Raw genomic sequence first — 21,473 nt, 5'->3', positions numbered from 1 at the left:
TCTATATCCTTTTCGCGGCCAATCCAAGTGTAAGGCCGTGGGGCGCGCCATGATTTTCTTGCCGTTTTGTTTCGAGCGAAAAATGCATCGAGGTTAACGGCGTTAAGAAAGCATCAAAAACACCTTGAGAATCCGCTTTCGATCTTTTTTACGTGCCATAACTTTCCGCAGCCCGTTTGAGGGTCAAAACGGCTGAATTTGAGCCCGAAAAATTGCGCCCCCTATTCACCGCCCCATTATGGTTTTCTGGGCTTTTCCGAAATGGTGCTATGGGCGACGTAGTTCCTCACGGTTCAAAAGTTATGAGTTTTTCAAGTTTTAGACTCGTTTTAGAGCAAAAAAAAATTATAAAAATAAAAAGGGGTGCCAACCGAGCTTCCCGGGAGGTCACCCATCCTAGTACTACTCTCGCCCAAGCACGCTTAACTGCGAGAGTTCTGATGGGATCCGGTGCATTAGTGCTGTGATGCGCGCACCTTCAGTACATCACTCTCGTTCTATATATCCTTTTCGCGGCCAATCCAAGTGTAAGGCCGTGGGGGCGCACATGATTTTCTTGCCGTTTTGTTTCGAGCGAAAAAGTGCATCGAGGTTAACGGCGTTAAGAAAGCATCAAAACACCTTGAGAATCCGCTTTCGATCTTTTTACGTGCCATAACTTTCCGCAGCCCGTTTGAGGGTCAAACGGCTGAATTTGAGCCCGAAAAATTGCGCCCCCTATTCACCGCCCATTATGGTTTCTGGGGCTTTCCGAAATGGTGCTATGGCGCAGTAGTTCCTCACGGTTCAAAAATGTTATTAGAAGTTTTCATTTAGACTCGTTTTAGGCTAAAAAAAAATTAAAAAATAAAAGGGGGGTGCAACACGAGGACTTCCCGGGAGGTCACCCATCCTAGTACTACTCTCGCCCAAGCACGCTTAACTGTGCGGAGTTTCTGTGGTGATCCGGTGCATTAGTGCTGGTATGATCGCAGAACATCATCAGTACATCACTCTCGTTTCTATATATCCTTTTCGCGGCCAATCCAAGTGTAAGGCCGTGGGCGCGCATGATTTTCTTGCCCGTTTTGTTTCGAGCGAAAAAGTGCATCGAGGTTAACGGCGTTAAGAAAGCATCAAAAACACCTGAGAATCCGCTTTCGATCTTTTTTTTACGTGCCATAACTTTCCGCAGCCCGTTTGAGGGTCAAAACGGCTGAATTTGAGCCCGAAAAATTGCGCCCCCTATCACCCCGCCCATTATGGTTTCTGGGGCTTTTCGAATGGTGCTATGGGCGACGTAGTTCCTCACGGTTCAAAAGTTATGAGGTTTTCAAGTTTAGACTCGTTTTAGGCTAAAAAAAATTAAAAATAAAAAAGGGTGCAACACGAGGACTTCCCGGGAGGTCACCCATCCTAGTACTACTCTCCCCAAAGCACGCTTAACTGCGGAGTTCTGATGGGATCCGGTGCATTAGTGCTGGTATATCGCACCGTCATACTCACTCTCAGTACATCAAATATATCCTTTTCGCGGCCAATCCAAGTGTAAACCGTGGGCCGCGCATGATTTTCTTGCCGTTTTGTTTCGAGCGAAAAAGTGCATCGAGGTTAACGGCGTTAAGAAAGCATCAAAAACAACCTTGAGAATCCGCTTTCGATCTTTTTTACGTGCCATAACTTTCCGCAGCCCGTTTGAGGGTCAAAACGTGCTGAATTTGAGCCCGAAAAATTGCGCCCCCTATTCACCGCCCATTATGGTTTCTGGGGCTTTCCGAAATGGTGCTATGGCGACGTAGTTCCTCACGGTTCAAAAGTTATGAGGTTTTCAAGTTTAGACTCGTTTAGGCTAAAAAAAAATTAAAAAATAAAAAGGGGTGCAACACGAGGACTTCCCGGAGGTCACCCATCCTATACACTCTACCTCTCGCCCAAGCACGCTTCACTGCGGAGTTCTGATGGGATCCGGTGCATTAGTGCTGGTATGATCGCACCCGTCAGTACATCACTCTCGTTTCTATATATCCTTTTCGCGGCCAATCCAAGTGTAAGGCCGTGGGGCCCACATGATTTTTTTGCCGTTTTGTTTCGAGCGAAAAAGTGCATCGAGGTTAACGGCGTTAAGAAAGCATCAAAAACACCTTGAGAATCCGCTTTCGATCTTTTTTACGTGCCATAACTTTCCGCAGCCCGTTTGAGGGTCAAAACGGCTGAATTTGAGCCCGAAAAATTGCGCCCCCTATTCCACCGCCCATTATGGTTTCTGGGGCTTCCGAAATGGTGCTATGGGCGACGTATTCCTCACGGTTCAAAAGTTATGAGGTTTTCAAGTTTAGACTCGTTTTAGGCTAAAAAAAAATTATAAAATAAAAAAAGGGGTGCAACACGAGGACTTCCCGGGAGGTCACCCATCCTAGTACTACTCTCGCCCAAGCACACTCTTAACTGCGGAGTTCTGGGATTGGTTGCATTAGTGCTGGTATGATCGCACCCGTCAGTACATCACTCTCGTTTCTATATATCCTTTCCGCGGCCAATCCAAGTGTAAGGCCGTGGGGGCCCGCATGATTTTCTTTGCCGTTTTGTTTCGAGCGAAAAAGTGCATCGAGGTTAACGGCGTTAAGAAAGCATCAAAAACCACCTTGAGAATCCGCTTTCGATCTTTTTTACGTGCCATAACTTTCCGCAGCCCGTTTGAGGGTCAAAACGGCTGAATTTGAGCCCGAAAAATTGCGCCCCCTATTCACCGCCTTATGGTGTTTCTGGGGCTTTCCGAAATGGTGCTATGGGCGACGTCTAGTTCCTCACGGTTCAAAAGTTATGAGGTTTCAAGTTTAGACTCGTTTAGTAAAAAAAAAATTAAAAAAATAAAAAATAAAAAGGGGGCAACACGAGGACGAGTCTTCCCGGGAGGTCACCCATCCTAGTACTACTCTCGCCAAGCCCAACACGCTAACTGCGTGGAGTTCTGATATCGGTTGCATTAGTGCTGTGTATGATCGCACCCGTCAGTACATCACTCTCGTTTCTATATATCCTTTTCGCGGCCCAATCCAAGTGTAGGCCGTGGGGGCGCACATGATTTTCTTGCCGTTTTGTTTCGAGCGAAAAAGTGCATCGAGGTTAACGGCGTTAAGAAAGCATCAAAAACACCTTGAGAATCCGCTTTCGATCTTTTTTACGTGCCATAACTTTCCGCAGCCCGTTTGAGGGTCAAAACGGCTGAATTTGAGCCCGAAAAATTGCGCCCCCTATTCACCGCCCATTATGGTTTCTGGGGCTTTCCGAAATGGTGCTATGGGGCGTAGTTCCTCACGGTTCAAAAGTTATGAGGTTTTCAAGTTTAGACTCGTTTAGGCTAAAAAAAAATTAAAAAATAAAAAGGGGTGCAACACGAGGACTTCCCGGGAGGTCACCCATCCTAGTACTACTCTCGCCCAAGCACGCTTAATCTGCGGAGTTCTGATGGGATCCGGTGCATTGCGTGGTATGATCGCACCCGTCAGTACATCACTCTCGTTTCTATATATCCTTTTCGCGGCCAATCCAAGTGTAAGGCCGTGGGGCGCCACATGATTTTCTTGCCGTTTTGTTTCGAGCGAGAAGCGAAATTATCGAGGTTAACGGCGTTAAAGAAAGCAAAAAACACCTTGAGAATCATCTTTCGATCTTTTTTACGTGCCATAACTTTCCGCAGCCCGTTTGAGGGTCAAAACGGCTGAATTTGAGCCCGAAAAATTGCGCCCCCCCTATTCACCCGCCCATTATGGTTTCTGGGGCTTTCCGAAATGGTGCTATGGGCGACGTAGTTCCTCACGGTTCAAAAGTTATGAGGTTTTTCAAGTTTAGACTCGTTTTAGGCTAAAAAAAAATTAAAAAATAAAAAGGGGGTGCAACACGAGGACTTCCCGGAGGGTCACCCATCCTAGTACTACTCTCGCCCAAGCACGCTTAACTGCGGAGTTCTGATGGGATCCGGTGCATTAGTGCTGGTATGATCCAAGTGTAAGGCCGTGGGGCGCGCATGATTTTCTTGCCGTTTTGTTTCGAGCGAAAAAGTGCATCGAGGTTAACGGCGTTAAGAAAGCTCAAAACACCTTGAGAATCCGCTTTCGATCTTTTTTACGTGCCATAAACTTTCCGCAGCCCGTTTGAGGGTCAAAACGGCTGAATTTGAGCCCGAAAAAATTGCGCCCCCTATTCACCACCCGCCCTTATGGTTTTCTGGGGCTTTCCGAAATGGTGCTATGGGCGACGTAGTTCCTCACGGTTCAAAAGTTATGGGTTTTCAAGTTTAGACTCGTTTTAGGCCTAAAAAAAAATTAAAAAAATAAAAAGGGGTGCAACAGAGGACTTCCGGGAGGTCACCCATCCTAGTACTACTCTCGCCCAAGCACGCTTAACTGCGGAGTTCTGATGGGATCCGGTGCATTAGTGCTGGTATGATCGCACCCGTCAGTACATCACTCTCGTTTCTATATATCCTTTTCGCGGCCAATCCAAGTGTAAGGCCGTGGGGCGCGCATGATTTTTCTTGCCGTTTTGTTTCGAGCGAAAAGTGCATCGAGTTAACGGCGTTAAGAAAGCATCAAAAACACCTTGAGAATCCGCTTTCGATCTTTTTTACGTGCCATAACTTTTCGCCAGCCCGTTGAGGGTCAAAAACGGCTGAATTTTGAGCCCGAAAATTGCGCCCCCTATTCACCGCCCATTATGGTTTCTGGGGCTTCCGAAATGTGCTATGGGCGACGTAGTTCCTCACGGTTCAAAAGTTATGGGTTTTCAAGTTTAGACTCGTTTTAGGCTAAAAAAAAATTAAAAAATAAAAAGGGGTGCAACACGAGGACTTCCCGGGAGGTCACCCATCCTAGTACTACTCTCGCCCAAGCACGCTTCACTGCGGAGTTCTGATGGGATCCGGTGCATTAGTGCTGGTATGATCGCAGCCGACAGTACATCACTCTCGTTTCTATATATCCTTTTCGCAGCCAATCCAAGTGTAAGGCCGTGGGGCGCGCATGATTTTCTTGCCGTTTTGTTTCGAGCAAAAAAGTGCATCGAGGTTAACGGCGTTAAGAAAGCATCAAAAACACCTTGAGAATCCGCTTTCGATCTTTTTTACGTGCCATAACTTTCCGCAGCCCGTCTGAGGGTCAAAACGGCTGAATTTGAGCCCGAAAAATTGCGCCCCCTATTCACCGCATTCCCGCCATTATGGTTTCTGGGGCTTTCCGAAATGGTGCTTATGGGCGACGTAGTTCCTCACGGTTCAAAAGTTATGAGGTTTTCAAGTTTTAGACTCGTTTTAGGCAAAAAAAAATTAAAAAATAAAAAGGGGTGCAACACGAGGACTTCCCGGGAGGTCACCCATCCTAGTACTACTCTCGCCCAAGCACGCTTAACTGCGGAGTTCTGATGGGATCCGGTGCATTAGTGCTGGTATGATCGCACCCGTCAGTACATCACTCTCGTTTCTATATATCCTTTTCGCGGCCAATCCAAGTGTAAGGCCGTGGGGGCGCATGATTTTCTTGCCGTTTTGTTTCGAGCGAAAAAGTGCATCGAGGTTAACGGCGTTAAGAAAGCATCAAAAACCATTGAGAATCCGCTTTCGATCTTTTTACGTGCCATAACTTTCCGCAGCCCGTTTGAGGGTCAAAACGGCTGAATTTCAGCCCGAAAAATTGCGCCCCCTATTCACCGCCCATTATGGTTTCTGGGACTTTCCGAAATGGTGCTATGGGCGACGTAGTTCCTCACGGTTCAAAATTTATGAGGTTTTCAAGTTTAGACTCGTTTTAGGCTAAAAAAATTATAAAATAAAAAGGGGTGCAACACGAAGACTTCCCGGGAGGTCACCCATCCTAATACTACTCTCGCCCAAGCGCGCTTAACTGCGGAGTTCTGATGGGATCCGGTACATTAGTGCTGGTATGATCGCACCCGTCAGTACATCACTCTCGTTTCTATATATCCTTTTCGCGGCCAATCCAAGTGTAAGGCCGTGGGGCGCGCATGATTTTCTTGCCGTTTTGTTCGAGCGAAAAAGTGCATCGAGGTTACGGCGTTAAGAAAGCATCAAAAACACCTTGAGAATCCGCTTTCGATCTTTTTTTACGTGCCATAACTTTCCGCAGCCCGTTTGAGGGTCAAAACGGCTGAATTGAGCCCGAAAAATTGCGCCCCCTATTCACCGCCCATTATGGTTTCTGGGGCTTCTCCGAAATGGTGCTATGGGCGACGTAGTTCCTCACGGTTCAAAAGTTATGAGGTTTTCAAGTTTAGACTCGTTTTAGGCAAAAAAAAATTAAAAAATAAAAGGGGTGCAACACGAGGACTTCCCGGGAGGTCACCCATCCTAGTACTACTCTCGCCCAAGCACGCTTAACTGCGGAGTTCTGATGGGATCCGGTGCATTAGTGCTGGTATATGATCGCACCCGTCAGTACATCACTCTCGTTTCTATATATCCTTTTCGCGGCCAATCCAAGTGTAAGGCCGTGGGGCGCGCATGATTTTCTTGCCGTTTTGTTTCGAAGCGAAAAAGTGCATCGAGGTTAACGGCGTTAAGAAAGCATCAAAACACCTTGAGAATCCGCTTTCGATCTTTTTTACGTGCCATAACTTTCCGCAGCCCGTTTGAGGGTCAAAACGGCTGAATTTGAGCCCGAAAAATTGCGCCCCCTATTCACCGCCCATTATGGTTTCTGGGGCTCTCCGGAAATGGTGCTATGGGCGACGTAGTTCCTCACGGTTCAAAAGTTATGAGGTTTTCAAGTTTAGACTCGTTTTAGGCTAAAAAAAAATTTAAAAATAAAAAGGGGTGCAACACGAGGACTTCCCGGGAGGTCACCCATCCTAGTACTACTCTCGCCCAAGCACGCTTTCACTGCGGAGTTCTGATGGGATCCGTGCATTAGTGCTGGTATGATCGCACCCGTCAGTACATCACTCTCGTTTCTATATATCCTTTTCGCGGCCAATCCAAGTGTAAGGCCGTGGGGCGCGCATGATTTTTCTTGCCGTTTTGTTTCGAGCGAAAAGTGCATCGAGGTTAACGGCGTTAAGAAAGCATCAAAAACACCTTGAGAATCCGCTTTCGATCTTTTTACGTGCCATAACTTTCCGCAGCCCGTTTGAGGGTCAAAACGGCTGAATTTGAGCCCGAAAATTGCGCCCCCTATTCACCCCATTATGGTTTCTGGGGCTTTCCGAAATGGTGCTATGGGCGACGTAGTTCCTCACGGTTCAAAAGTTATGAGGTTTTCAAGTTTAGACTCGTTTTAGGCTAAAAAAAAATTAAAAAATAAAAGGGGTGCACACAGGACTTCCCGGGAGGTCACCCATCCTAGTACTACTCTCGCCCAAGCACGCTTAACTGCTGAGTTCTGATGGGATCCGGTGCATTAGTGCTGGTATGATCGCACCCGTCAGTACATCACTCTCGTTTCTATATATCCTTTTCGCGGCCAATCCAAGTGTAAGGCCGTGGGGGCGCGCATGATTTTCTTGCCGTTTTGTTTCGAGCGAAAAAGTGCATCGAGGTTAACGGCGTTAAGAAAGCATCAAAAACACCTTGAGAATCCGCTTTCGATCTTTTTTACGTGCCATAACTTTCCGCAGCCCGTTTGAGGGTCAAAACGGCTGAATTTGAGCCCGAAAAATTGCGATTGCCCCCTATTCACCGCACCACCATTATGGTTTCTGGGGCTTTCCGAAATGGTGCTATGGGCGACGTAGTTCCTCACGGTTCAAAAGTTATGAGGTTTTCAAGTTTAGACTCGTTTTAGGCTAAAAAAAAATTATAAAATAAAAAGGGGTGCAACACGAGGACTTCCCGGGAGGTCACCCATCCTAATACTACTCTCGCCCAAGCACGCTTCACTGCGGAGTTCTGATGGGATCCGGTGCATTAGTGCTGGTATGATCGCACCCGTCAGTACATCACTCTCGTTTCTATATATCCTTTCCCCGGCCAATCCAAGTGTAAGGCCGTGGGGCCCACATGATTTTTTTTGCCGTTTTGTTTCGAGCGAAAAAGTGCATCGAGGTTAACGGCGTTAAGAAAGCATCAAAAACACCTTGAGAATCCGCTTTCGATCTTTTTTACGTGCCATAACTTTCCGCAGCCCGTTTGAGGGTCAAAACGGCTGAATTTGAGCCCGAAAAATTGCGCCCCCTATTCACCGCCCATTATGGTTTCTGGGGCTCTCCGAAATGGTGCTATGGGCGACGTAGTTCCTCACGGTTCAAAAGTTTCAGGTTTTCAAGTTTATACTCGTTTTAGGCTAAAAAAAATTAAAAAATAAAAAGGGGTGCAACACGAGGACTTCCCGGGAGGTCACCCATCCTAGTACTACTCTCGCCCAAGCACGCTTAACTGCGGAGTTCTGATGGGATCCGGTGCATTAGTGCTGGTATGATCGCACCCGACAGTACATCACTCTCGTTTCTATATATCCTTTTCGCGCGGCCAATCCAAGTGTAAGGCCGTGGGGGCGCGCATGATTTTCTTGCCGTTTTGTTTCGAGCGAAAAAGTGCATCGAGGTTAACGGCGTTAAGAAAGCATCAAAAACACCTTGAGAATCCGCTTTCGATCTTTTTTACGTGCCATAACTTTCCGCAGCCCGTTTGAGGGTCAAAACGGCTGAATTTGAGCCCGAAAATTGCGCCCCTTCATCACCCGCCATTATGGTTTCTGGGGCTTTCCGAAATGGTGCTATGGGCGACGTAGTTCCTCACGGTTCAAAAGTTATGAGGTTTTCAAGTTTAGACTCGTTTTAGGCTAAAAAAAAATTAAAAAATAAAAAGGGGTGCAACACGAGGACTTCCCGGGAGGTCCCCATCCTAGTACTACTCTCGCCCAAGCACGCTTAACTGCGGAGTTCTGATGGGATCCGTGCATTAGTGCTGGTATGATCGCACCCGTCAGTACATCACTCTCGTTTCTATATATCCTTTTCGCGGCCAATCCAAGTGTAAGGCCGTGGGGCCGCATGATTTTCTTGCCGTTTTGTTTCGAGCGAAAAAGTGCATCGAGGTTAACGGCGTTAGAAAGCATCAAAAACACCTTGAGAATCCGCTTTCGATCTTTTTTACGTGCCATAACTTTCCGCCCGCAGCCCGTTTGAGGGTCAAACGGCTGAATTTGAGCCCGAAAAATTGCGCCCCCTATTCACCTCACCGCCCATTATGGTTTCTGGGGCTTTCCGAAATGGTGCTATGGGCGACGTAGTTCCTCACGGTTCAAAAGTTATGAGGTTTTTCAAGTTTAGACTCGTTTTAGGCAAAAAAAAATTAAAAAATAAAAGGGGTGCAACACGAGGACTTCCCGGGAGGTCACCCATCCTAGTACTACTACTCTCGCCCAAGCACGCTTAACTGCGGAGTTCTGATGGGATCCGGTGCATTAGTGCTGGTATGATCGCACCCGTCAGTACATCACTCTCGTTTCTATATATCCTTTTCGCGGCCAATCCAAGTGTAAGGCCGTGGGGCGCGCATGATTTCTTGCCGTTTTGTTTCGAGCGAAAAAGTGCATCGAGGTTAACGGCGTTAAGAAAGCATTAAAAACACCTTGAGAATCCGCTTTCGATCTTTTTTACGTGCCATAACTTTCCGCAGCCCGTTTGAGGGTCAAAACGGCTGAATTTGAGCCCGAAAATTGCGCCCCCTATTCACCGCCCATTATGGTTTCTGGGGCTTTCCGAAATGGTGCTATGGGCGACGTAGTTCCTCACGGTTCAAAAGTTATGAGGTTTTCAAGTTTAGACTCGTTTTAGGCTAAAAAAATTAAAAAATAAAAAGGGGTGCAACACGAGGACTTCCCGGGAGGTCACCCATCCTAGTACTACTCTCGCCCAAGCACGCTTAACTGCGGAGTTCTGATGGGATCCGGTGCATTAGTGCTGGTATGATCGCACCCGACAGTACATCACTCTCGTTTCTATATATCCTTTTCGCGGCCAATCCAAGTGTAAGGCCGTGGGGCGCGCATGATTTTCTTGCCGTTTTGTTTCGAGCGAAAAAGTGCATCGAGGTTAACGGCGTTAAGAAAGCATCAAAAACACCTTGAAAATCCGCTTTCGGTCTTTTTTTTTCTGCCATAACTTTCCGCAGCCCGTTTGAGGGTCAAAACGGCTGAATTTGAGCCCGAAAAATTGCGCCCCCTATTCACCGCCCATTATGGTTTCTGGGGCTTTCCGAAATGGTGCTATGGGCGACGTAGTTCCTCACGGTTCAAAAGTTATGGGGTTTTCAAGTTTAGACTCGTTTTAGGCTAAAAAAAAATTAAAAAATAAAAAGGGGTGCAACACGAGGACTTCCCGGGAGGTCACCCATCCTAGTACTACTCTCGCCCAAGCACGCTTAACTGCGGAGTTCTGATGGATCCGGTGCATTAGTGCTGGTATGATCGCACCCGTCAGTACATCACTCTCGTTTCTATATATCCTTTTCGCGGCCAATCCAAGTGTAAGGCCGTGGGGCGCGCATGATTTTCTTGCCGTTTGTTTCGAGCGAAAAAGTGCATCGAGGTTAACGGCGTTAAGAAAGCATCAAAACACCTTGAGAATCCGCTTTCGATCTTTTTTACGTGCCATAACTTTCCGCAGCCCGTTTGAGGGTCAAAACGGCTGAATTTGAGCCCGAAAAATTGCGCCCCCTATTCACCCGCCCATTATGGTTTCTGGGGCTTTCCGAAATGGTGCTATGGGCGACGTAGTTCCTCACGGTTCAAAAGTTATGAGGTTTTCAAGTTTAGACTCGTTTAGGCTAAAAAAAAATTAAAAAATAAAAAGGGGTGCAACACGAGGACTTCCCGGGAGGTCACCCATCCTAGTACTACTCTCGCCCAAGCACGCTTAACTGCGGAGTTCTGATGGGATCCGGTGCATTAGTGCTGGTATGATCGCACCCGTCAGTACATCACTCGTTTCTTTCTATATATCCTTTTCGCGGCCAATCCAAGTGTAAGGCCGTGGGCGCGCATGATTTTCTTGCCGTTTTGTTTCGAGCGAAAAAGTGCATCGAGGTTAACGGCGTTAAGAAAGCATCAAAAACACCTTGAGAATCCGCTTTCGATCTTTTTTACGTGCCATAACTTTCCGCAGCCCGTTTGAGGGTCAAAACGGCTGAATTTGAGCCCGAAAAATTGCGCCCCCTATTCACCGCCCATTATGGTTTCTGGGGCTTTCCGAAATGGTGCTATGGGCGACGTAGTTCCTCACGGTTCAAAAGTTATGAGGTTTTCAAGTTTAGACTCGTTTTAGGCTAAAAAAAATTAAAAATAAAAAGGGGTGCAACACACGAGGACTTCCCGGGAGGTCACCCATCCTAGTACTACTCTCGCCCAAGCACGCTTAACTGCGGAGTTCTGATGGGATCCGGTGCATTAGTGCTGGTATGATCGCACCCGTCAGTACATCACTCTCGTTTCTATATATCCTTTTCGCGCCAATCCAAGTGTAAGGCCGTGGGGCGCGCATGATTTTCTTGCCGTTTTGTTTCGAGCGAAAAAGTGCATCGAGGTTAACGGCGTTAAGAAAGCATCAAAAACACTTGAGAATCCGCTTTCGATCTTTTTTACGTGCCATAACTTTCCGCAGCCCGTTTGAGGGTCAAAACGGCTGAATTTGAGCCCGAAAAATTGCGCCCCCTATTCACCGCCCATTATGGTTTCTGGGGCTCTCCGAAATGGTGCTATGGGCGACGTAGTTCCTCACGGTTCAAAAGTTATGAGGTTTTCAAGTTTAGACTCGTTTTAGGCTAAAAAAAAATTAAAAAAATAAAAAGGGGTGCAACACGAGGACTTCCCGGGAGGTCACCCATCCTAGTACTACTCTCGCCCAAGCACGCTTGACTGCGGAGTTCTGATGGGATCCGGTGCATTAGTGCTGGTATGATCGCACCCGTCAGTACATCACTCTCGTTTCTATATATCCTTTTCGCGGCCAATCCAAGTGTAAGGCCGTGGGGCGCGCATGATTTTCTTGCCGTTTTGTTTCGAGCGAAAAAAAGTGCATCGAGGTTAACGGCGTTAAGAAAGCATCAAAAACACCTTGAGAATCCGCTTTCGATCTTTTTTACGTGCCATAACTTTCCGCAGCCCGTTTGAGGGTCAAAACGGCTGAATTTGAGCCCGAAAAATTGCGCCCCCTATTCACCGCCCATTATGGTTTCTGGGGCTCTTCCGAAATGGTGCTATGGGCGACGTAGTTCCTCACGGTTCAAAAGTTATGGGTTTTCAGTTTAGACTCGTTTTAGGCAAAAAAAAATTAAAAAAAAAAAGGGGTGCAACACGAGGACTTCCCGGGAGGTCACCCATCCTAGTACTACTCTCGCCCAAGCACGCTTAACTGCGGAGTTCTGATGGGATCCGGTGCATTAGTGCTGGTATGATCGCACCCGACAGTACATCACTCTTGTTTCTATATATCCTTTTCGCGGCCAATCCAAGTGTAAGGCCGTGGGGCGCGCATGATTTTCTTGCCGTTTTGTTTCGAGCGAAAAAGTGCATCGAGGTTAACGGCGTTAAGAAAGCATCAAAAACACCTTCAGAATCCATAGTTCGATCTTTTTTACGTGCCATAACTTTCCGCAGCCCGTTTGAGGGTCAAAACGGCTGAATTTGAGCCCGAAAAATTGCGCCCCCTATTCACCGCCCATTATGGTTTCTGGGGCTTTCCGAAATGGTGCTATGGGCGACGTAGTTCCTCACGGTTCAAAAGTTATGAGGTTTTCAAGTTTAGACTCGTTTTAGGCTAAAAAAAAATTAAAAAAAAAAAGGGGTGCAACACGAGGACTTCCCGGGAGGTCACCCATCCTAGTACTACTCTCGCCCAAGCACGCTTAACTGCGGAGTTCTGATGGGATCCGGTGCATTAGTGCTGGTATGATCGCACCCGTCAGTACATCACTCTCGTTTCTATATATCCTTTTCGCGGCCAATCCAAGTGTAAGGCCGTGGGGCGCGCATGATTTTCTTGCCGTTTTGTTTCGAGCGAAAAAGTGCATCGAGGTTAACGGCGTTAAGAAAGCACACAAAACACTTGAGAATCCGCTTTCGATCTTTTTTACGTGCCATAACTTTCCGCAGCCCGTCTGAGGGTCAAAACGGCTGAATTTGAGCCCGAAAAATTGCGCCCCCTATTCACCGCCCATTATGGTTTCTGGGGCTTTCCGAAATGGTGCTATGGGCGACGTAGTTCCTCACGGTTCAAAAGTTATGAGGTTTTCAAGTTTAGACTCGTTTTAGGCTAAAAAAAAATTAAAAAATAAAAAGGGGTGCAACACGAGGACTTCCCGGGAGGTCACCCATCCTAGTACTACTCTCGCCCAAGCACGCTTACTGCGGAGTTCTGATGGGATCCGGTGCATTAGTGCTGGTATGATCGCACCCGTCAGTACATCACTCTCGTTTCTATATATCCTTTTCGCGGCCAATCCAAGTGTAAGGCCGTGGGGCGCGCATGATTTTCTTGCCGTTTTGTTTCGAGCGAAAAAGTGCATCGAGGTTAACGGCGTTAAGAAAGCATCAAAAGCACCTTGAGAATCCGCTTTCGATCTTTTTTACGTGCCATAACTTTCCCCGCAGCCCGTTTGAGGGTCAAAACGGCTGAATTTGAGCCCGAAAAATTGCGCCCCCTATTCACCGCCCATTATGGTTTCTGGGGCTCTCCGAAATGGTGCTATGGGCGACGTAGTTCCTCACGGTTCAAAAGTTATGAGGTTTTCAAGTTTAGACTCGTTTTAGGCAAAAAAAAATTAAAAAATAAAAGGGGTGCAACACGAGGACTTCCCGGGAGGTCACCCATCCTAGTACTACTCTCGCCCAAGCACGCTTAACTGCGGAGTTCTGATGGGATCCGGTGCATTAGTGCTGGTATGATCGCACCCGTCAGTACATCACTCTCGTTTCTATATATCCTTTTCGCGGCCAATCCAAGTGTAAGGCCGTGGGGCGCGCATGATTTTCTTGCCGTTTTGTTTCGAGCGAAAAAGTGCATCGAGGTTAACGGCGTTAAGAAAGCATCAAAAGCACCTTGAGAATCCGCTTTCGATCTTTTTTACGTGCCATAACTTTCCGCAGCCCGTTTGAGGGTCAAAACGGCTGAATTTGAGCCCGAAAAATTGCGCCCCTATTCACCGCCCATTATGGTTTCTGGGGCTCTCCGAAATGGTGCTATGGGCGACGTAGTTCCTCACGGTTCAAAAGTTATGAGGTTTTCAAGTTTAGACTCGTTTTAGGCTAAAAAAAAATTAAAAAATTAAAAGGGGTGCAACACAAGGACTTCCCGGGAGGTCACCCATCCTAGTACTACTCTCGCCCAAGCACGCTTAACTGCGGAGTTCTGATGGGATCCGGTGCATTAGTGCTGGTATGATCGCACCCGTCAGTACATCACTCTCGTTTCTATATATCCTTTTCGCGGCCAATCCAAGTGTAAGGCCGTGGGGCGCGCATGATTTTCTTGCCGTTTTGTTTCGAGCGAAAAAGTGCATCGAGGTTAACGGCGTTAAGAAAGCATCAAAACACCTTGAGAATCCGCTTTCGATCTTTTTTACGTGCCATAACTTTCCGCAGCCCGTTTGAGGGTCAAAACGGCTGAATTTGAGCCCGAAAAATTGCGCCCCCTATTCACCGCCCATTATGGTTTCTGGGGCTTTCCGAAATGGTGCTATGGGCGACGTAGTTCCTCACGGTTCAAAAGTTATGAGGTTTTCAAGTTTAGACTCGTTTTAGGCAAAAAAAAAAATTAAAAAATAAAAAGGGGTGCAACACGAGGACTTCCCGGGAGGTCACCCATCCTAGTACTACTCTCGCCCAAGCACGCTTAACTGCGGAGTTCTGATGGGATCCGGTGCATTAGTGCTGGTATGATCGCACCCGTCAGTACATCACTCTCGTTTCTATATATCCTTTTCGCGGCCAATCCAAGTGTAAGGCCGTGGGGCCCACATGATTTTTTTTGCCGTTTTGTTTCGAGCGAAAAAGTGCATCGAGGTTAACGGCGTTAAGAAAGCATCAAAAACACCTTGAGAATCCGCTTTCGATCTTTTTTACGTGCCATAACTTTCCGCAGCCCGTTTGAGGGTCAAAACGGCTGAATTTGAGCCCGAAAAATTGCGCCCCCTATTCACCGCCCATTATGGTTTCTGGGGCTCTCCGAAATGGTGCTATGGGCGACGTAGTTCCTCACGGTTCAAAAGTTATGAGGTTTTCAAGTTTAGACTCGTTTTAGGCTAAAAAAAAATTAAAAAATAAAAAGGGGTGCAACACGAGGACTTCCCGGGAGGTCACCCATCCTAGTACTACTCTCTCGCCCAAGCACGCTTAACTGCGGAGTTCTGATGGGATCCGGTGCATTAGTGCTGGTATGATCGCACCCGTCAGTACATCACTCTCGTTTCTATATATCCTTTTCGCGGCCAATCCAAGTGTAAGGCCGTGGGGCGCGCATGATTTTCTTGCCGTTTTGTTTCGAGCGAAAAAGTGCATCGAGGTTAACGGCGTTAAGAAAGCATCAAAAACACCTTGAAAATCCGCTTTCGATCTTTTTTACGTGCCATAACTTTCCGCAGCCCGTTTGAGGGTCAAAACGGCTGAATTTGAGCCCGAAAAATTGCGCCCCCTATTCACCGCCCATTATGGTTTTATGGGGCTTTCCGAAATGGTGCTATGGGCGACGTAGTTCCTCAAGGTTCAAAAGTTATGAGGTTTTCAAGTTTAGACTCGTTTTAGGCTAAAAAAAAATTAAAAAATAAAAAGGGGTGCAACACGAGGACTTCCCGGGAGGTCACCCATCCTAGTACTACTCTCGCCCAAGCACGCTTAACTGCGGAGTTCTGATGGGATCCGGTGCATTAGTGCTGGTATGATCGCACCCGTCAGTACATCACTCTCGTTTCTATATATCCTTTTCGCGGCCAATCCAAGTGTAAGGCCGTGGGGCGCGCATGATTTTCTTGCCGTTTTGTTTCGAGCGAAAAAGTGCATCGAGGTTAACGGCGTTAAGAAAGCATCAAAAACACCTTGAGAATCCGCTTTCGATCTTTTTTACGTGCCATAACTTTCCGCAGCCCGTTTGAGGGTCAAAACGGCTGAATTTCAGCCCGAAACATTGCGCCCCCTATTCACCGCCCATTATGGTTTCTGGGGCTTTTTCAATGGTGCTATGGGCGACGTAGTTCCTCACGGTTCAAAATTTATGAGGTTTTCATGTTTAGACTCGTTTTAGGCTAAAAAAAATTATAAAATAAAAAGGTGTGCAACACGAGGACTTCCCGGGAGGTCACCCATCCTAGTACTACTCTCGCCCAAGCACGCTTAACTGCGGAGTTCTGATGGGATCCGGTGCATTAGTGCTGGTATGATCGCACCCGTCAGTACATCACTCTCGTTTCTATATATCCTTTTCGCGGCCAATCCAAGTGTAAGGCCGTGGGGCGCGCATGATTTTCTTGCCGTTTTGTTTCGAGCGAAAAAGTGCATCGAGGTTAACGGCGTTAAGAAAGCATCAAAAACACCTTGAGAATCCGCTTTCGATCTTTTTTACGTGCCATAACTTTCCGCAGCCCGTTTGAGGGTCAAAACGGCTGAATTTGAGCCCGAAAAATTGCGCCCCCTATTCACCGCCCATTATGGTTTCTGGGGCTTCCGAAATGGTGCTATGGGCGACGTAGTTCCTCACGGTTCAAAAGTTATGAGGTTTTCAAGTTTAGACTCGTTTTAGGCTAAAAAAAAATTAAAAAATAAAAAGGGGTGCAACACGAGGACTTCCCGGGAGGTCACCCATCCTAGTACTACTCTCGCCCAAGCACGCTTAACTGCGGAGTTCTGATGGGATCCGGTGCATTAGTGCTGGTATGATCGCACCCGTCAGTACATCACTCTCGTTTCTATATATCCTTTTCGCGGCCAATCCAAGTGTAAGGCCGTGGGGCGCGCATGATTTTCTTGCCGTTTTGTTTCGAGCGAAAAAGTGCATCGAGGTTAACGGCGTTAAGAAAGCATCAAAACAACCTTGAGAATCCGCTTTCGATCTTTTTTACGTGCCATAACTTTCCGCAGCCCGTTTGAGGGTCAAAACGGCTGAATTTGAGCCCGAAAAATTGCGCCCCCTATTCACCGCCCATTATGGTTTCTGGGGCTTCCGAAATGGTGCTATGGGCGACGTAGTTCCTCACGGTTCAAAAGTTATGAGGTTTTCAAGTTTAGACTCGTTTTAGGCTAAAAAAAAATTAAAAAATAAAAAGGGGTGCAACACGAGGACTTCCCGGGAGGTCACCCATCCTAGTACTACTCTCGCCCAAGCACGCTTAACTGCGGAGTTCTGATGGGATCCGGTGCATTAGTGCTGGTATGATCGCACCCGTCAGTACATCACTCTCGTTTCTATATATCCTTTTCGCGGCCAATCCAAGTGTAAGGCCGTGGGGCGCGCATGATTTTCTTGCCGTTTTGTTTCGAGCGAAAAAGTGCATCGAGGTTAACGGCGTTAAGAAAGCATCAAAAACACCTTGAGAATCCGCTTTCGATCTTTTTTACGTGCCATAACTTTCCGCAGCCCGTTTGAGGGTCAAAACGGCTGAATTTGAGCCCGAAAAATTGCGCCCCCTATTCACCGCCCATTATGGTTTCTGGGCTTCCGAAATGGTGCTATGGGCGACGTAGTTCCTCACGGTTCAAAAGTTATGAGGTTTTCAAGTTTAGACTCGTTTTAGGCTAAAAAAAAATTAAAAAATAAAAAGGGGTGCAACACGAGGACTTCCCGGGAGGTCACCCATCCTAGTACTACTCTCGCCCAAGCACGCTTAACTGCGGAGTTCTGATGGGATCCGGTGCATTAGTGCTGGTATGATCGCACCCGTCAGTACATCACTCTCGTTTCTATATATCCTTTTCGCGGCCAATCCAAGTGTAAGGCCGTGGGGCGCGCATGATTTTCTTGCCGTTTTGTTTCGAGCGAAAAAGTGCATCGAGGTTAACGGCGTTAAGAAAGCATCAAAAACACCTTGAGAATCCGCTTTCGATCTTTTTTACGTGCCATAACTTTCCGCAGCCCGTTTGAGGGTCAAAACGGCTGAATTTGAGCCCGAAAAATTGCGCCCCCTATTCACCGCCCATTATGGTTTCTGGGGCTCTCCGAAATGGTGCTATGGGCGACGTAGTTCCTCACGGTTCAAAAGTTATGAGGTTTTCAAGTTTAGACTCGTTTTAGGCTAAAAAAAAATTAAAAAAAAAAAGGGGTGCAACACGAGGACTTCCCGGGAGGTCACCCATCCTAGTACTACTCTCGCCCAAGCACGCTTAACTGCGGAGTTCTGATGGGATCCGGTGCATTAGTGCTGGTATGATCGCACCCGTCAGTACATCACTCTCGTTTCTATATATCCTTTTCGCGGCCAATCCAAGTGTAAGGCCGTGGGGCGCGCATGATTTTCTTGCCGTTTTGTTTCGAGCGAAAAAGTGCATCGAGGTTAACGGCGTTAAGAAAGCATCAAAAACACCTTGAGAATCCGCTTTCGATCTTTTTTACGTGCCATAACTTTCCGCAGCCCGTTTGAGGGTCAAAACGGCTGAATTTGAGCCCGAAAAATTGCGCCCCCTATTCACCGCCCATTATGGTTTCTGGGGCTCTCCGAAATGGTGCTATGGGCGACGTAGTTCCTCACGGTTCAAAAGTTATGAGGTTTTCAAGTTTAGACTCGTTTTAGGCAAAAAAAAATTAAAAAATAAAAAGGGGTGCAACACGAGGACTTCCCGGGAGGTCACCCATCCTAGTACTACTCTCGCCCAAGCACGCTTAACTGCGGAGTTCTGATGGGATCCGGTGCATTAGTGCTGGTATGATCGCACCCGTCAGTACATCACTCTCGTTTCTATATATCCTTTTCGCGGCCAATCCAAGTGTAAGGCCGTGGGGCGCGCATGATTTTCTTGCCGTTTTGTTTCGAGCGAAAAAGTGCATCGAGGTTAACGGCGTTAAGAAAGCATCAAAAACACCTTGAGAATCCGCTTTCGATCTTTTTTACGTGACATAACTTTCCGCAGCCCGTTTGAGGGTCAAAACGGCTGAATTTGAGCCCGAAAAATTGCGCCCCCTATTCCCCGCCCATTATGGTTTCTGGGGCTCTCCGAAATGGTGCTATGGGCGACGTAGTTCCTCACGGTTCAAAAGTTATGAGGTTTTCAAGTTTAGACTCGTTTTAGGCTAAAAAAAAATTTAAAAAAAAAGGGGTGCAACACGAGGACTTCCCGGGAGGTCACCCATCCTAGTACTACTCTCGCCCAAGCACGCTTAACTGCGGAGTTCTGATGGGATCCGGTGCATTAGTGCTGGTATGATCGCACCCGTCAGTACATCACTCTCGTTTCTATATATCCTTTTCGCGGCCAATCCAAGTGTAAGGCCGTGGGGCGCGCATGATTTTCTTGCCGTTTTGTTTCGAGCGAAAAAGTGCATCGAGGTTAACGGCGTTAAGAAAGCATCAAAAACACCTTGAGAATCCGCTTTCGATCTTTTTTACGTGCCATAACTTTCCGCAGCCCGTTTGAGGGTCAAAACGGCTGAATTTGAGCCCGAAAAATTGCGCCCCCTATTCACCCGCCCATTATGGTTTCTGGGGCTCTCCGAAATGGTGCTATGGGCGACGTAGTTCCTCACGGTTCAAAAGTTATGAGGTTTTCAAGTTTAGACTCGTTTTAGGCAAAAAAAAATTAAAAAATAAAAGGGGTGCAACACGAGGACTTCCCGGGAGGTCACCCATCCTAGTACTACTCTCGCCCAAGCACGCTTAACTGCGGAGTTCTGATGGGATCCGGTGCATTAGTGCTGGTATGATCGCACCCGTCAGTACATCACTCTCGTTTCTATATATCCTTTTCGCGGCCAATCCAAGTGTAAGGCCGTGGGCGCGCATGATTTTCTTGCCGTTTTGTTTCGAGCGAAAAAGTGCATCGAGGTTAACGGCGTTAAGAAAGCATCAAAAACACCTTGAGAATCCGCTTTCGATCTTTTTTACGTGCCATAACTTTCCGCAGCCCGTTTGAGGGTCAAAACGGCTGAATTTGAGCCCGAAAAATTGCGCCCCCTATTCACCGCCCATTATGGTTTCTGGGGCTCTCCGAAATGGTGCTATGGGCGACGTAGTTCCTCACGGTTCAAAAGTTATGAGGTTTTCAAGTTTAGACTCGTTTTAGGCAAAAAAAAATTAAAAAATAAAAAGGGGTGCAACACGAGGACTTCCCGGGAGGTCACCCATCCTAGTACTACTCTCGCGCCAAGCACGCTTAACTGCGGAGTTCTGATGGGATCCGGTGCATTAGTGCTGGTATGATCGCACCCGTCAGTACATCACTCTCGTTTCTATATATCCTTTTCGCGGCCAATCCAAGTGTAAGGCCGTGGGGCGCGCATGATTTTCTTGCCGTTTTGTTTCGAGCGAAAAAGTGCATCGAGGTTAACGGCGTTAAGAAAGCATCAAAAACACCTTGAGAATCCGCTTTCGATCTTTTTTACGTGCCATAACTTTCCGCAGCCCGTTTGAGGGTCAAAACGGCTGAATTTGAGCCCGAAAAATTGCGCCCCCTATTCACCGCCCATTATGGTTTCTGGGGCTTTCCGAAATGGTGCTATGGGCGACGTAGTTCCTCACGGTTCAAAAGTTATGAGGTTTTCAAGTTTAGACTCGTTTTAGGCTAAAAAAAAATTAAAAATAAAAAGGGGTGCAACACGAGGACTTCCCGGGAGGTCACCCATCCTAGTACTACTCTCGCCCAAGCACGCTTAACTGCGGAGTTCTGATGGGATCCGGTGCATTAGTGCTGGTATGATCGCACCCGTCAGTACATCACTCTCGTTTCTATATATCCTTTTCGCGGCCAATCCAAGTGTAAGGCCGTGGGGCGCGCATGATTTTCTTGCCGTTTTGTTTCGAGCGAAAAAGTGCATCGAGGTTAACGGCGTTAAGAAAGCATCAAAAACACCTTGAGAATCCGCTTTCGATCTTTTTTACGTGCCATAACTTTCCGCAGCCCGTTTGAGGGTCAAAACGGCTGAATTTGAGCCCGAAAAATTGCGCCCCCTATTCACCGCCCATTATGGTTTCTGGGGCTCTCCGAAATGGTGCTATGGGCGACGTAGTTCCTCACGGTTCAAAAGTTATGAGGTTTTCAAGTTTAGACTCGTTTTAGGCTAAAAAAAAATTAAAAAATAAAAAGGGGTGCAACACGAGGACTTCCCGGGAGGTCACCCATCCTAGTACTACTCTCGCCCAAGCACGCTTACTGCGGAGTTCTGATGGGATCCGGTGCATTAGTGCTGGTATGATCGCACCCGTCAGTACATCACTCTCGTTTCTATATATCCTTTTCGCGGCCAATCCAAGTGTAAGGCCGTGGGCGCGCATGATTTTCTTGCCGTTTTGTTTCGAGCGAAAAAGTGCATCGAGGTTAACGGCGTTAAGAAAGCATCAAAAACACCTTGAGAAT

At 47.3% G+C, this 21,473-nt stretch overlaps 38 non-coding genes and 4 pseudogenes across 38 annotated transcripts; all 42 read right to left on the bottom strand.

Moving 5' to 3' along the window:
• Positions 1 to 358: 358 nt before the first annotated feature.
• Positions 359 to 478, bottom strand: LOC117130752 (annotated as a pseudogene).
• Positions 479 to 854: 376 nt separating this feature from the next.
• Positions 855 to 976, bottom strand: LOC117130749 (annotated as a pseudogene).
• Positions 977 to 1,357: 381 nt separating this feature from the next.
• LOC117130746 lies at positions 1,358 to 1,475 on the bottom strand. Its single transcript, XR_004454034.1, has one exon. It is a non-coding gene; the product is annotated as a 5S ribosomal RNA (ribosomal RNA).
• Positions 1,476 to 1,853: 378 nt separating this feature from the next.
• On the bottom strand, positions 1,854 to 1,975 carry LOC117130748 (annotated as a pseudogene).
• A 379-nt stretch (positions 1,976 to 2,354) lies between these two features.
• On the bottom strand, positions 2,355 to 2,472 carry LOC117130751 (annotated as a pseudogene).
• Positions 2,473 to 3,362: 890 nt separating this feature from the next.
• Positions 3,363 to 3,480, bottom strand: LOC117130747. The gene has a single exon (XR_004454035.1). It is a non-coding gene; the product is annotated as a 5S ribosomal RNA (ribosomal RNA).
• Positions 3,481 to 3,866: 386 nt separating this feature from the next.
• On the bottom strand, positions 3,867 to 3,984 carry LOC117130745. Its single transcript, XR_004454033.1, has one exon. It is a non-coding gene; the product is annotated as a 5S ribosomal RNA (ribosomal RNA).
• A 332-nt stretch (positions 3,985 to 4,316) lies between these two features.
• On the bottom strand, positions 4,317 to 4,433 carry LOC117130743. Its single transcript, XR_004454031.1, has one exon. It is a non-coding gene; the product is annotated as a 5S ribosomal RNA (ribosomal RNA).
• A 375-nt stretch (positions 4,434 to 4,808) lies between these two features.
• Positions 4,809 to 4,927, bottom strand: LOC117130796. Its single transcript, XR_004454080.1, has one exon. It is a non-coding gene; the product is annotated as a 5S ribosomal RNA (ribosomal RNA).
• A 386-nt stretch (positions 4,928 to 5,313) lies between these two features.
• LOC117130780 lies at positions 5,314 to 5,432 on the bottom strand. Its single transcript, XR_004454064.1, has one exon. It is a non-coding gene; the product is annotated as a 5S ribosomal RNA (ribosomal RNA).
• Positions 5,433 to 5,805: 373 nt separating this feature from the next.
• Positions 5,806 to 5,924, bottom strand: LOC117130734. Its single transcript, XR_004454022.1, has one exon. It is a non-coding gene; the product is annotated as a 5S ribosomal RNA (ribosomal RNA).
• Positions 5,925 to 6,299: 375 nt separating this feature from the next.
• LOC117130727 lies at positions 6,300 to 6,420 on the bottom strand. Its single transcript, XR_004454015.1, has one exon. It is a non-coding gene; the product is annotated as a 5S ribosomal RNA (ribosomal RNA).
• A 379-nt stretch (positions 6,421 to 6,799) lies between these two features.
• Positions 6,800 to 6,918, bottom strand: LOC117130741. The gene has a single exon (XR_004454029.1). It is a non-coding gene; the product is annotated as a 5S ribosomal RNA (ribosomal RNA).
• A 373-nt stretch (positions 6,919 to 7,291) lies between these two features.
• LOC117130744 lies at positions 7,292 to 7,408 on the bottom strand. The gene has a single exon (XR_004454032.1). It is a non-coding gene; the product is annotated as a 5S ribosomal RNA (ribosomal RNA).
• Positions 7,409 to 7,795: 387 nt separating this feature from the next.
• Positions 7,796 to 7,914, bottom strand: LOC117130795. Its single transcript, XR_004454079.1, has one exon. It is a non-coding gene; the product is annotated as a 5S ribosomal RNA (ribosomal RNA).
• A 377-nt stretch (positions 7,915 to 8,291) lies between these two features.
• Positions 8,292 to 8,410, bottom strand: LOC117130779. Its single transcript, XR_004454063.1, has one exon. It is a non-coding gene; the product is annotated as a 5S ribosomal RNA (ribosomal RNA).
• A 380-nt stretch (positions 8,411 to 8,790) lies between these two features.
• Positions 8,791 to 8,907, bottom strand: LOC117130740. Its single transcript, XR_004454028.1, has one exon. It is a non-coding gene; the product is annotated as a 5S ribosomal RNA (ribosomal RNA).
• Positions 8,908 to 9,290: 383 nt separating this feature from the next.
• On the bottom strand, positions 9,291 to 9,412 carry LOC117130725. Its single transcript, XR_004454013.1, has one exon. It is a non-coding gene; the product is annotated as a 5S ribosomal RNA (ribosomal RNA).
• A 374-nt stretch (positions 9,413 to 9,786) lies between these two features.
• LOC117130778 lies at positions 9,787 to 9,905 on the bottom strand. The gene has a single exon (XR_004454062.1). It is a non-coding gene; the product is annotated as a 5S ribosomal RNA (ribosomal RNA).
• A 379-nt stretch (positions 9,906 to 10,284) lies between these two features.
• On the bottom strand, positions 10,285 to 10,402 carry LOC117130731. Its single transcript, XR_004454019.1, has one exon. It is a non-coding gene; the product is annotated as a 5S ribosomal RNA (ribosomal RNA).
• A 376-nt stretch (positions 10,403 to 10,778) lies between these two features.
• Positions 10,779 to 10,897, bottom strand: LOC117130777. Its single transcript, XR_004454061.1, has one exon. It is a non-coding gene; the product is annotated as a 5S ribosomal RNA (ribosomal RNA).
• A 377-nt stretch (positions 10,898 to 11,274) lies between these two features.
• Positions 11,275 to 11,395, bottom strand: LOC117130792. Its single transcript, XR_004454076.1, has one exon. It is a non-coding gene; the product is annotated as a 5S ribosomal RNA (ribosomal RNA).
• Positions 11,396 to 11,772: 377 nt separating this feature from the next.
• Positions 11,773 to 11,891, bottom strand: LOC117130790. Its single transcript, XR_004454074.1, has one exon. It is a non-coding gene; the product is annotated as a 5S ribosomal RNA (ribosomal RNA).
• Positions 11,892 to 12,268: 377 nt separating this feature from the next.
• LOC117130776 lies at positions 12,269 to 12,387 on the bottom strand. The gene has a single exon (XR_004454060.1). It is a non-coding gene; the product is annotated as a 5S ribosomal RNA (ribosomal RNA).
• Positions 12,388 to 12,765: 378 nt separating this feature from the next.
• Positions 12,766 to 12,884, bottom strand: LOC117130775. Its single transcript, XR_004454059.1, has one exon. It is a non-coding gene; the product is annotated as a 5S ribosomal RNA (ribosomal RNA).
• Positions 12,885 to 13,261: 377 nt separating this feature from the next.
• Positions 13,262 to 13,379, bottom strand: LOC117130730. Its single transcript, XR_004454018.1, has one exon. It is a non-coding gene; the product is annotated as a 5S ribosomal RNA (ribosomal RNA).
• Positions 13,380 to 13,757: 378 nt separating this feature from the next.
• LOC117130774 lies at positions 13,758 to 13,876 on the bottom strand. Its single transcript, XR_004454058.1, has one exon. It is a non-coding gene; the product is annotated as a 5S ribosomal RNA (ribosomal RNA).
• Positions 13,877 to 14,253: 377 nt separating this feature from the next.
• Positions 14,254 to 14,372, bottom strand: LOC117130785. The gene has a single exon (XR_004454069.1). It is a non-coding gene; the product is annotated as a 5S ribosomal RNA (ribosomal RNA).
• Positions 14,373 to 14,750: 378 nt separating this feature from the next.
• Positions 14,751 to 14,869, bottom strand: LOC117130773. The gene has a single exon (XR_004454057.1). It is a non-coding gene; the product is annotated as a 5S ribosomal RNA (ribosomal RNA).
• A 379-nt stretch (positions 14,870 to 15,248) lies between these two features.
• Positions 15,249 to 15,369, bottom strand: LOC117130726. The gene has a single exon (XR_004454014.1). It is a non-coding gene; the product is annotated as a 5S ribosomal RNA (ribosomal RNA).
• Positions 15,370 to 15,748: 379 nt separating this feature from the next.
• Positions 15,749 to 15,867, bottom strand: LOC117130772. The gene has a single exon (XR_004454056.1). It is a non-coding gene; the product is annotated as a 5S ribosomal RNA (ribosomal RNA).
• A 376-nt stretch (positions 15,868 to 16,243) lies between these two features.
• Positions 16,244 to 16,362, bottom strand: LOC117130791. The gene has a single exon (XR_004454075.1). It is a non-coding gene; the product is annotated as a 5S ribosomal RNA (ribosomal RNA).
• Positions 16,363 to 16,739: 377 nt separating this feature from the next.
• On the bottom strand, positions 16,740 to 16,858 carry LOC117130770. The gene has a single exon (XR_004454054.1). It is a non-coding gene; the product is annotated as a 5S ribosomal RNA (ribosomal RNA).
• Positions 16,859 to 17,235: 377 nt separating this feature from the next.
• On the bottom strand, positions 17,236 to 17,354 carry LOC117130769. Its single transcript, XR_004454053.1, has one exon. It is a non-coding gene; the product is annotated as a 5S ribosomal RNA (ribosomal RNA).
• A 376-nt stretch (positions 17,355 to 17,730) lies between these two features.
• Positions 17,731 to 17,849, bottom strand: LOC117130768. The gene has a single exon (XR_004454052.1). It is a non-coding gene; the product is annotated as a 5S ribosomal RNA (ribosomal RNA).
• A 377-nt stretch (positions 17,850 to 18,226) lies between these two features.
• On the bottom strand, positions 18,227 to 18,345 carry LOC117130767. Its single transcript, XR_004454051.1, has one exon. It is a non-coding gene; the product is annotated as a 5S ribosomal RNA (ribosomal RNA).
• Positions 18,346 to 18,722: 377 nt separating this feature from the next.
• LOC117130766 lies at positions 18,723 to 18,841 on the bottom strand. Its single transcript, XR_004454050.1, has one exon. It is a non-coding gene; the product is annotated as a 5S ribosomal RNA (ribosomal RNA).
• A 376-nt stretch (positions 18,842 to 19,217) lies between these two features.
• Positions 19,218 to 19,336, bottom strand: LOC117130765. The gene has a single exon (XR_004454049.1). It is a non-coding gene; the product is annotated as a 5S ribosomal RNA (ribosomal RNA).
• Positions 19,337 to 19,713: 377 nt separating this feature from the next.
• LOC117130764 lies at positions 19,714 to 19,832 on the bottom strand. Its single transcript, XR_004454048.1, has one exon. It is a non-coding gene; the product is annotated as a 5S ribosomal RNA (ribosomal RNA).
• Positions 19,833 to 20,208: 376 nt separating this feature from the next.
• On the bottom strand, positions 20,209 to 20,328 carry LOC117130798. Its single transcript, XR_004454082.1, has one exon. It is a non-coding gene; the product is annotated as a 5S ribosomal RNA (ribosomal RNA).
• A 377-nt stretch (positions 20,329 to 20,705) lies between these two features.
• Positions 20,706 to 20,824, bottom strand: LOC117130763. Its single transcript, XR_004454047.1, has one exon. It is a non-coding gene; the product is annotated as a 5S ribosomal RNA (ribosomal RNA).
• Positions 20,825 to 21,202: 378 nt separating this feature from the next.
• LOC117130729 lies at positions 21,203 to 21,320 on the bottom strand. Its single transcript, XR_004454017.1, has one exon. It is a non-coding gene; the product is annotated as a 5S ribosomal RNA (ribosomal RNA).
• Positions 21,321 to 21,473: the final 153 nt, after the last annotated feature.

The sequence above is a fragment of the Brassica rapa genome, unplaced genomic scaffold, assembly GCF_000309985.2.
Source record: "Brassica rapa cultivar Chiifu-401-42 unplaced genomic scaffold, CAAS_Brap_v3.01 Scaffold0678, whole genome shotgun sequence".
In the NCBI taxonomy this organism is placed as follows: Eukaryota; Viridiplantae; Streptophyta; class Magnoliopsida; order Brassicales; family Brassicaceae; genus Brassica; species Brassica rapa.
Note: the sequence above shows the minus strand (reverse complement) of the source record. Positions and strands in the feature narration are given on the sequence as shown.